Below are 12355 nucleotides of genomic sequence, written 5' to 3'. Positions count from 1 at the left end.
AAAATTTATTATATTTTTAGTAACAAAATCACAAACGCTGTGGTAGCGTGCACTGGGCCTCAATAACCTGTGAGGAAGTGAATTAAATAACACCAGTATTTATATTTAATACTCTAAATAAATCTTTATTTGTCTTCTAAAACTCTAATAATTAACAAACTGTAATTAATATAACGTAATCTTTAATAGAGAGAATTAATATATATAGCACGTGGTAGCTTGTAACACGACCAAGTGAAGAACGCGCATACGGATACAAGTATAGAAAAGAATGTGGGGAGAGAAGTCGTATGCGCCGTCAAGCGGCGCGTAGGCTGCCGCCAGCTTACTAGTTATAATAATAATAATAATATAGATATATAATAATAATAAGCTTAAGCGGGCTTGGGTAAATCTTGATCTCCTAACAAAATTTTAATTAGTGTGTTTGAATGATAATAATTACATTGTGGGTGCGTGTGTAGAATTATGGAATTATGAAACTATTAAAATTACGGAAATATGGAATTAGGAAATATGGAAAATTATGAAATATGGAAAAATATGGAAATATGGAAAATGGTGGATAATAATTAGAAACCGCGGTATGGTCGCTCCATAAGAAGGTATCGTCGGGATTAGGAACTTTGATAGGAAACCGTCGTCCAAACAGGAATAGGACTTAGTATTAAGTGTTTATTGATTGTAAGGGGAATACTATTGTCATGGGGTTGGTTAAATAAAATTTCTTGGAAAATGAATTTCTTTGATAATTTCTGTTATCTTCCCAGCAATCTCTCACGACCCTGTAGAACTTACTCCATGCTCTAGTCCAGTTTCTGGATACTGTGTATAAAAATCCAGTGGCACCCTTAATAAATTAAGGGGTGACCAAAGAGAACGAGTGGGCTTTTTCAAAAGAGTCGCATTCCGTTTCAGTATGTGTGTGTGGCCGCATGTAAACCTCTTATAACTTTTCAACAGCTCGACCGATTTGATTGCGGTTGGTGCCATCCGAAAGGGCTCGACCAAACTTAGATTTTAAATACAATTTAGACCGATTCGAACCGGTATATTTTGAGAAATCTTAGAAATACTACAAAAAAAAAAATTTTTTTAAATGTGGTTTTTATAGAATTACTTTTAAACGACTACTGATCAATTCCAAAAACTAATCAGCTCTCAATATCAAGAAACCACGTCGATCGCCGCTAGCCCGGTCACAATCGATTCATTCGTTTGTGAGTTATTGTTGTCGAAAAAAAAAAAAAAAAAACAGAAAAAAAGGTTTTTTCGGAATTACATCGAAATTCCTACTTCGATCGATTAAAACTCAAAGACTTTATGAGGCCTGAAAAACTGCGTTGAATGCCATCAACCGCGTAAAAATCGGTTACTTCATTCAAAAGTATTTTGGTTTTAGAATTTAAGAAATAATGTTATATTAAACTTTTACCAGATTTTTGAGCTCGGAGTAAGTACAATTTTGAGCGATTAAATATAAAATTAACAGGAAGTTGCAGGGATGGCCTTTAGGGCCAACCGTTTTTCTATTTTTTTTTTTTATAATATTACTTTGTTAAACCATTTTAGAATCTTACAATTATGGGTTAATTTTGACCTATAACTTTCAGAAGAGAAATGATTAACTAACCAATAGTTTAGACTGAATCGACCTGGTAGAAAATTTGAAATCAAAATATATTTGCCTAACATTATATAGAATATACTGTAGATGACTTATAGAATATTAGTATTTAATAACTTTCTACTTTTATTTTGATAATTCCTCTGAATTTAATTAACAACTGATTTTGTTATTACAATTTATTCATTTTGACAGTTATTATAGCAACGGTTACCATGGTAATGGTAACCATAGTAACGGTAACCATAGTAACGGTAACCATGGTAACAGTAACCATGGCAACGATAACCATGGTAACTGTAACCATGGCAACGGTACCCTTGTGGAAATAATTCTCAAAAAAAACTCTTGAAAAGTCCTTATAACTCTGAATAAGACTTTTCAAAAGTCTTCACATCCCTAACTAAGTAAAGGAAAGACTTAATAAGTCGTCAAAATTCAGCAAAACTCTAAAAAGTCGAATTTTCCCTGTAATTTCGGACTTTCTTAAAGAGTTATTAAGACTTGATAAGACTTATTCAGTTTGACAGGAAAAGAAGAGAATATTTCTTTTCAAAAAAATTACTTATCAGAATTAAAGAAAATTGAAAATAAAACTATAAAAAAGAATTAATGCATGTATTGTAAAAATGTTTTTAAAATAATATTTCCATCACGAAAATACTTTGATGGGCATCGAATCACTCATAGTTGAGCAAGTCAAAACATCAATAGCAAATGAAATGCACTTGCTGTTGGAAACAGATACAACTCAAAGAGTAAATCCAATAGGTATTTAATTTAAACTATCAAATATTTAAGTCAACTTTCTATATAATTCGATAGTTTCAATAAATAACATTTATTTTCATACTTTCAAAAAATTAAGGAAAAATCAGCATGAAAACATATTTCTACACGTTTTTCCCCCCTTAACTCCTAGGTGTTCTCAACGTATTTACTACAAAAAGTTTTCGTAGAAAATACTTGGAATACTCAAATTAGAAATTTATAATTTTGTTAAAAGTTGAACCCCAAAACATCCTCAAGCGTTTTCCTCCAAAGATTTTCATCAGAGACTATTGGAATATTCAGCTTAGGGATTGATAATTATTTTAACAGTTCAACTTAAGTCTTAAGTGTCCTCCAGGTATTTTCCGAAAATGGTTTTCAACCGAAACACTAGGAATACCCAGCCTAAAAATTTATGATTCATTCTATAATTTAATCCAGCTCCATGATGTTGTCTATGTTTATTTTTTAACGGTTGTCCTCAAAATACTTTAAGTACTCTGTACTGGTATTAATAATTTATTATAATGCTTACTGTAGTTCTCAGGATTTATAATTTAGAATCACTGTCGTTTTTAGCATCTGTTTTTCATTTGTTCTTTATTTTAATTGGCGAATTTCACTCAAGTACCTCGTTTCTTAGCAACGTTTGTTAATTAACTTATAAAAGTTTTACTTCATTCCCCGAGTGTGACGTTAAAAAAATTATAAAAATTGTGTTTTATTATATTTAATTTTAATATTATTGAAAAAATTACTTACTTTTATTATTTTTTTTAAGTTGAAATAGCAGTCTGATTTTTACAGTTTGTTTATATTATTTTCTTTAAATATTATCTATTTTACACAAATTTTTTTATTACTTTTTTTTTTTATTTATTTATATTTACATTTGTACATATATACATTTTTATAATGCCGCGGAAAAAAGTGAGTGATGAAGAGAGGAAAATATTAAAGCAGTTGGCTCAAGACAACCAAATAATTGATGGCTTTTTATTTAACATCAAAGATTATGTTTACTCGAAAGGAGAGCCAGTTGTGTATTTTTTTTTCTATATTTAACAAAAAATTAATAATTTTTCTATAGTTAATATTTACAATTTTTTTTTATTAATTTTTAACTTCTCGTTAAGAAAATTTAAAATTTTTAAAAATCGGTAGGTTATTGGTTTTACCCCATTGTGAAAAAATTGAGTTTTCATCAGGTCTCGTCGATTTAAGGTCACAGGAAGCTTTTCTGACTATCCCGCGACATGTACTTGTAGTTTCGAACGTTTACAAAACTAAAAATTTAAAAAAATCAAATAAGAAAGGACTTTGATATAAGATCTGATGATCCGGAGAATGAAGGATATAAACTTTTTCTCTCGTAAAAAAAATTTACAGATGATCTCATTGCGAAACTACCCCTAAGACCCACTCCTGCAGGGACATTTCTATTTCGCTACTTTAACCCATTCTAAAATTAAAAAAAGTTATCCGGAAACATTTTTTTAATTTTTCTGCAATTAATAAACCCCATTTTAAATTTCTGAACCACTCCTTAAACCCACCCCTACAGAAGATATTATTATTTCGCAACTTTAACCCACTTTAAAATTAAAAAAAGTTATCCATAAAAAATTTTTTTTATTAAATTATTAATAGCAGATAAATTTAATAAATTTTTCTGGATAACTTTTTTTTATTTTAAAAAGGTGTTACGTCCAGATTTTGGACTAAATAAATTAAATTATTTTCGGCCCAAGCTTTTCAGCCTATAGACCGGGAACGTGTTAAATATTGGATTTTTGTGGTTGAATGAATGAGAATTTGTGTAGGTTTTAATTATAATTATATTGAATGTTTGAAATTACAAATGTAAAAGAAAAAAAATTTTAACAAACAAACTTACAAAGAATTCTTATGGTTGGAAATCTTAACAAGAAATATGATACAGTATAATTTATGGTACCTGATTTGCAGCTTATTAGTTTCACTGATTCTAAACTTTACAATATAAACTTAATTTAAATTTACTAATGAAAACTTATTAATCGAAAATTGAAAGTATCAGGATATTCATGAGCTGGGTGGTGTGAACTAACGTAGATAATAAGGAAGTGTGTGAACACTGGAAGTTAGTGAGGACTAACGTGGATAATAAGAAAGTGTGAGGACACTTGTTAAAGAAAAGTGTGTGGACACTTGTAGCTTCTGGACCTGAACTAAAAAAAATAACCGGCTGCTTTTTGTAAACAAGGCTCCTTTTATCGATGTTTCTAGTTCGGACTTTGGGTTTTTTTTGGGGGGGGGCTGTGTCCAATCGGTAAACAGGTTCCCGGGGTCCGTTCCCTTTCCCATTACATTTTCTTTAGGGAAAGCGACTGGGTCCCGCCCATATACTAGCCTATGTGCGTGCGCACTCACACATACGCTGGCATGTACATGTTGTCCTTCTAGTTTATTTAAAAAAAATTACTTAAATTTATTAACATTAGTAATATCGCTAATTGTTTAATTCGCTTAATAGTTAGTTCGCTTCATTGATAATCTACGTTTTACAATTTTTATTATTTAAATATTTAATAATTATGTAAATAATTTCCATTCTATCTTCTATGATAAATTTATATATTTATAGAATTACAATTAAAATATTTTCCTATTGAATAAAATTATGACGTACCACTGATTTTAATAAACACGTGGTTGTCTATTCTTATTTAAATAATTCAGATGTAAATTTAAATTGATAATTTAATTAATATTTCGAAGTTACAATTTTCTTATTTATTTGAATTCTTCCTTAAGAAAAAAATAAGTGTAATTTTTTAGATAATGATTTCTGCACGTGTTCATCCAGATTGATTTAGTAATTTTTGAAAATAAAAAAGAATGATTAAATTTTTATTACTTGAATTCAAAATTGATTTAATTTTTGAAATCAGTATAAGTTATTTTGATAAAAGAAATGGTTAATTTTCGTTAAGTTTCTAATATTATTTTTAAATAGCTGTCGTGTTGTAATAAAATTTTGTTTGTCGTAAGTGATAAAGAAAAATTTTAGTTATCTTAAAAGTACATCTGTTAGGTTTACAAATTACTTTAAAACTCCAAAGAGTCGTAGGTACGTAGTCCTATTTCTTTGGGACCCTTTATGGATCTTTTATTACCCTATAGAATTAAGATTAAAATCCAATGCGTTTTTCTTGGGTTGTTCATTATTTTAATGTCTCCAAGAAAAATGCATTTAGGTAATTTATTTTTAATGTTCTTTTTCGTTTCTATTTGCTTAGGAGTATTTATTTTTAGTTTTATGATAGTCTTAAGTAAAATTTTTCTAGATAAATTTAAAAATAATAGGGGTTCGTTATCATAAAGGGTCTTTTAAAATTTCGGATGACGGATGACTTTTTTGAATTTTAAAATGGGTGAAACTTAAGAAATAGAAATGTCCCTGTAGGGTTGAGTCTTAGGGATAGTTCCGCAATCAGGTTATCTTTAAATTTTTTTTACGTGAGAAAAAATTTCTATTATCCATTCTCTGGATCGTCAAATCCTATATTAGAATACGTTTTTTATTTATTTATTTATTTTTTTGATTTTTCGTTTTGTAATGAAAATTGAAGCTTAATAATAGAGTTTTACAATGCGATTCACCGAATTTCAATATCTTGTCTAGTCCAGAAATTACACTAAGTTGAAGTGGTGAAAACATCGATTTTTCCGATTTTCAAAATTTCAAAATCCTGTCATTTTCAAACTACTCGTCCGATTGAGTTCATCTTCGAACTTAATCTTAGTCTTTATCGATAGATAAAGCATTCTGAGTTTGAAAAGAACCGGATATAAATTGAAAACGCTATCGTGCTGACAAGCCGCGTTATATCGTATAAATATATATATTAGGGTGTGCCAAAATGTAACTTCCATGGAGAATCTTTTAAAATTGGAATTTTGAGTTCCGCTTTTAACAGGGGTTGTGTTTGGGCATTTCCTGAGATATTTTGGTGGGAGAGGATTTATTTGATTATGTTATGTCCAGGATTAGACCTGGCGAAATATATTTTTGGTCCAAGTCTTGCGACCTATAGACCGGGATCGTGAGATTGTGTTTGGAATGTAATAATGTTTAGATGGGTGGTTTTACTTTGCATTGAATTTATTTTAACTATTGATTTACAAAATTCTAAGTTGAATTTATTTTTAAATATTGATTTACAAAATTCTAAGTTCAATTTATTTTTAAATATAAAAATAACTTAATTTGTTAACTGCTATAACTTACAATAAACCGATGATCCCTGTTGAGTTGACCTTGATTGGATACTGCTGTGGTTTTGTTAGGATACGGGATGTTCACTTGTCTCACTACCGAAGTCGTTATCTTTGTGCTGCTTCACGTTTTCCACGATATGCGGAGAAACAAAGTGTGCGGACACTTGAATGAAATCAGGGTAAAATGTATCGACTCGAATTGAAAGTGAACGGTTGTTCTCAGTTACACGTTTTCCTACTGTATGTAGAGAAAACTAAGTATGCGGATACTTGAATGTAACTATAAAAATTTAATACTTGAAAATGATACTGATGGACCACCGTTTAAAGCAAGTAGCTGTTAACTAACTGTTGAAATAGTTGAACTAGGATTGCACTGAATTGGAACTATATGACAAAGTAACGACTCTTAGGTATATAAGCGTTCCCTAATTAAGGCTCCACCTATTCGGCCTTGGGTTGGGGCACAGCATTTCCCAATCAGGGTCAGTTTTCAGGGTATCATCCCTACTCCGTAATTATTTTGGGCAGGTAAAGGACTGCCCTGATGCTAGCTTGTCTGTGTGCACACCCACACACAAACTAACATTTTTTTTAATAATAATAATTATATATTTAAATAATTATTTAGGTAAAAATAATTATCTCTATGTTAATTGTTATTAACAATCTTCAACGTTTTACTACTTCTAATAATGTTTACTTATTAACAAATTTTTCTTATTGGTTCTATTATTTATTACTACAGTTAATAAATATATTATTAGTTTTTATAATTGATATTAATTATTAATTTTTAACTGTTATAATTAACAAGTTTGAAAATGACATATTATAATAAATATTAATATTTCGAATGTATTTTAGTTTATAAATTCATTAATTTGTTGCTTTATTAATTCATTAATTTGTTATTTTATTTATTTATTAATTTGTTATTTTATTTAAGTTGTTAGTTTATTATCTTATCCTCATTTGGTGTACACGTGACAGTATTGCAGCCCTGTACATTTAAACATTTGATTTTCTTTTAACTTATGTTAACTAAATAAGTAACGAATTTTACATTATAAAAGATTACAAAAGATACCTCAAACGATCATAAACCATTATTCCCAAACTAATTTACTTTTAATGGTTTATGGATCGTTTGGGGTCCAAGGTTTTATGTTATCTACGAACCTTTTTGGATTACAGTGATAAAAATATTAGAGATAGTAAAATGCATTAGGCTATTTGTGTAGGCATTTTTAAGCAAATAACCCAAGTACTTTTGAAATAACATTACTAATATATTTTATGGTTCTGGGTTTTTTTTTATCCATTAAGAAAGATAAAGTTCTTATCGGCTTTACTTGGGATTTTATGAAAATTTTCCCATCGATAGGAAAAATATATAAAAATTTGGCCAGATATAACAATTATCATAAAATTTTTTAGCAGAAGCTTAGTTTGGCCATTTCCACTGAAAATTTAAAATTTGACCGAAAGTGCCCAATTAAATTTGCTGTTAAAAATTATATGAAAATCAAATAAATCCTCTCCCCCCAAAATATCTCAGGAAATGCCCAAACACAGCCCCTGTTAAAAGCGGAACTCTAAATTCCAATTTTAAAAGGTTCTCCACGGAAGTTACATTTTTCGCACCCTTGTATATATATATATATATATATATATATATATATATATATATATATATATAAATTTTTCAACTATATACATTTCTGAATCAGATCGACAAACTGAGTCAGAAAATCAGTAAATTTTTTAAAAGTTGCATCATGAGAACGGCTGCAATAATTATATTTTTATGAAATCTACTAAAAATTGAATACTTTCTAATTGCCAAATTATAATTCAAAATATAAAATTATTTTATAGAATTATAGAATGTGATCATCGGCGTCATTACAACAAAGAACCCCCTTTTTTACCGTGCAATATTTCTACTCGGATTCATTTGAATGGAGTTATTGATCCGATCATCAAGGACCACAACCACCTTAAAAAACAAACTTTGGCCGTGGAATGATCTTTCCACAAGGAATTGAAAGTTGCTGCAAAAAACACTGGCGTTTCGATGCGCAATATTTTTGATAGTTCGTTGAGAAGGTTTGTCAAAGCTTATTATTTTTATGATTTTCTTAAAAATGGTATTCTTGGTTAGATATTTTTGCATTGTAATTAACTACTCCGATTAAAAAAGTTTTTGTATAATCATATGTTTTCATGCATAATGATCTATATATGATTGGATCAAAAAATTGACCAGGTCTAATCTATATATCTATATATATATATATATATATAAGAGATTCCTATCTATATAGACACTCATCACGATATCTCGGGAACCATCAGACCTAGACACTTGAAATTTGCTAGGAATATTCCTTTCGCCGAGTAGAGGTCAGCTAAGAACGGATTTTACGGGATTCCACCCACAAGGGGGGTTGCGGGGGCGTTAACAATGAAAAATTCCCGTTTTTAAACTATAGCTCCTATCGACACCAAACTTGGTAGGAATCTTCTGTAGGAGATGTAGAAATAATCTATGAATGAATTTCACGATATTTCACCCCCCCCCCCATGGGGGCTGCGGGGGTGACTTTGAACAATGAAAATTTTTAATTTTCAAGCTAAAGGTCCTATCGACTCTAAATTTGGTAGAAATCTTCTGTAAATGATGTAAAAATAATTTATGAACGAATTTTACGATATCTCACCCCTACAGGGGGTTGCGGGGGTGGCTTTTAACAATGAAAATTTTTAATTTTCAAGCTAAAGGTCCTATCGACTCCAAATTTGGTAGAAATCTCCTGTAAGAGATGTAGAAATAATCTATGAATGAATTTTACGATATCCCCCCCCCCCCAGAGGGTTGCGGGGGTGGCTTTTAACTATGAAAATTTTTAATTTTCAAGCTATAGCTTCTATCGACTCTAAATTTGGTAGGAATCTTTTGTAAGAGATGTAAAAATAATCTATGAACGAATTTTACGATACCTCACCCCCATAAGAGGTTGCGGGGGTGGCTGTTAACAATGAAAATTTTTAATTTTCAAGCTATAACTCCCATCGACTTCAAATTTAGTAGGGATATTACTTTTACCATGTAGAGGTCAGCTAAGAACAAATTTTCAGAAATTCCATCCCCAAAGGAACTTGCGGGAGCGTTAACAATGAAAAATATAGGAGCTGTTCTATAGGTAGATTGACTCATCACGATATCTCTGGAACTAAAAGACCTAGAGACTTGAAATTTCGTAGGAATATTACTTTTACTATGTAGAGGTCAGCTAAGAACGAATTTTAAGAAATTTCTCCCCAAAGGGGTTTGCGGGGGCGTTAAGAATGAAAAATTCCCGTTTTTAAACTATTAATCCTATCGACTCCAAATTTGGTAGGAATCTTTTGTAAGAGATGTTGAAATTATCTATGAACAAATTTCACGATATCTCACCCCCATAAGGGGTTGCGGGGGTGGCTATTAACTATGAAAATTTTTAATTTTCAAGCTATAACTCCCATCGTTCTCAAATTTGGTAGGAATCTTCTATAAGTGATTTCAAAATGATGTAAGAGCGAATTTTATAACAACCTACTCTCAAAATGGATTGCAGGGGTCGGTGTTAACAATTAAGATTTTTAATTTCCAAGCTATAGCTTCTACAGGTTTTAAATGTGGTAAGAATCTTTTGTATGTGATGTAGGAATGCTATAAGAGCGGATTTTATGATAGCCTACTTATAATATGGATTGCGGGGGTAGGTGTAAACAATTAAGATTTTTAATATCCGAGCTTTAGCTCCTGCAAACCTTGAATTTGAAAATACTTTTGATCTACCCACCTCCTCCTACACATCTACCTCATAATTCTTACGCATTTAACATGTCGCGATATCAATTGTTGCCCAGAAATTATCCTTGAGGCAATTTTTTCTATTGACTCAAGAAAATTTATTTGTTTAAAATGGTGTTCTCGGTTAAAAATATTTTAATAATTTCAAGGTTACATATTTTTCAGCGTATTAATAACAAAATAAATTCACATATGATGTTAAATTCAGCTAGAAATAGCTTTTCTCGAATTCTGACTTCAAAAGAGATTACGCGTATAAATACAATTCTGTAGACGCCCAGCAAAGCGGGCGGGTAACAGCTAGTATATATATATATATATATATATATATATATATATATATATATATATATATATATATATATATATATATAGGAGCTGTTCTATAGATAGGTTGACTCATCACGATATCTCCGGAACTATAAGACCTAGAATCTTGAAATTTGGTAGGAATATTACTTTCGCCATGTAGAAGTCAGCTAAGAACGGATTTTAAGAAATTCCTGCCCCAAAGGGGTTTGCGGGGGCGTTAACAATGAAAAATTCCCGTTTTTAAATTATAGCTCCTATCGACTCCAAATTTGGTAGGAATCTTCTATAAGAGATGTAGAAATAATCTATGAACGAATTTTACGATATCTAACCTCCACTGGGGGTCTCGGGGGTGGCTATCAACAATGAAAATTTTTAATTTCCATGCTATAGCTCCTATCGACTTCAAATTTGGCAGGAATCTTCTGTAAATGATGTAAAAATAATTTATGAACAAATTTTACGACATCTCACCCCAATAAGGGGTTGCGGGAGTGGCTATTAACAATGAAAATTTTCAATTTTCAAGCTATAGCTCCTATCGACTTCAAATTTGGTAAGAATCTTCTGTGATGTAAAAATAATTTGTAAACGAATTTTGCGATATCTTATACCTACAGGGGGTAGCGAGGGTCGGTATTAACAATTAAAATTTTTAATTTTCAAGCTATAGCTCCTATCGACTCCAACTTTAGTAGGCATCTTCTGTAACTGATGTAAAAGTAATTTATTATTAAATTTTACGAAATACCACCCCACAGGGGGTTGCGGGGTAGGTATTAACAATGAAAACTTTTAATTTTCGAACTATAGCTTTTATAGACTCCAAATTTAGTAGGAATTTTCTATATGTGATGTAGAAATGATTCATGAACGAATTTTACTATATCCCACGCTAAAAAATATTGCGGGGGCAACAGTGAAAAATTCCCGTTTGTAATATAGCTGTTATAGGCTTCAAATTTGGTAGGAACCTTCTATATTTTACATAGAAATAATCTACCAGCGGATTTTACGACGAATTACCTCCAACAAGGACTGCGGGGGTGTTTGTTAACAATAAAAAATCTTAAGTTACAAAACATAGCTTTTGAAAGCTATAAATTTGGCAGGAATCTATTATTTGTCATGAAGAGATCATCTCAAAACGGATTGAAAAAAATTCTACTTCAGATAGGGATTGCAGGGGTGGATGTTAAAATCTAAAATTTTCATTTCCAAGCTGTAATTTCTGCAGACTCCAAATTTAGTAGGAATCTTCGTGTATAATGTCAAGTTCAGCCGCGAATCGATTTTCTCGAATTTTAACCCCAAAAGGAATTGCGGGGGCGTGGACAATGAAAACCTTTAATTTTTAATTTTCAAGCTATAGCTTCTATCGACTTCAAATTTGGTAAGAATCTTCTGTAAGTGATGTAAAAATAATTTGTAAACGAATTTTGCAATATGTCAACCCTACAGGGGGTGGCAGGGGTGGGTATTAACAATTAAAATTTTTAATTTCCAAGCTATAGTTCTTA

The 12355-nt window shown here is 30.6% G+C and overlaps 1 protein-coding gene across 2 annotated transcripts in view; it reads right to left on the bottom strand.

Annotated features, from left to right (window-relative positions):
* The window catches only part of Bbs4 (Bardet-Biedl syndrome 4), a 382842-nt gene that overhangs the window by 307296 nt on the left and 63191 nt on the right, over positions 1 to 12355 (bottom strand). The window lies entirely within an intron of this gene.

The sequence above is a fragment of the Cotesia typhae genome, unplaced genomic scaffold (assembly GCF_013202065.1).
Source record: "Cotesia typhae breed Kobodo isofemale line unplaced genomic scaffold, CoteBio_Ctyphae scaffold_58, whole genome shotgun sequence".
In the NCBI taxonomy this organism is placed as follows: domain Eukaryota; kingdom Metazoa; phylum Arthropoda; class Insecta; order Hymenoptera; family Braconidae; genus Cotesia; species Cotesia typhae.
Note: the sequence above shows the minus strand (reverse complement) of the source record. Positions and strands in the feature narration are given on the sequence as shown.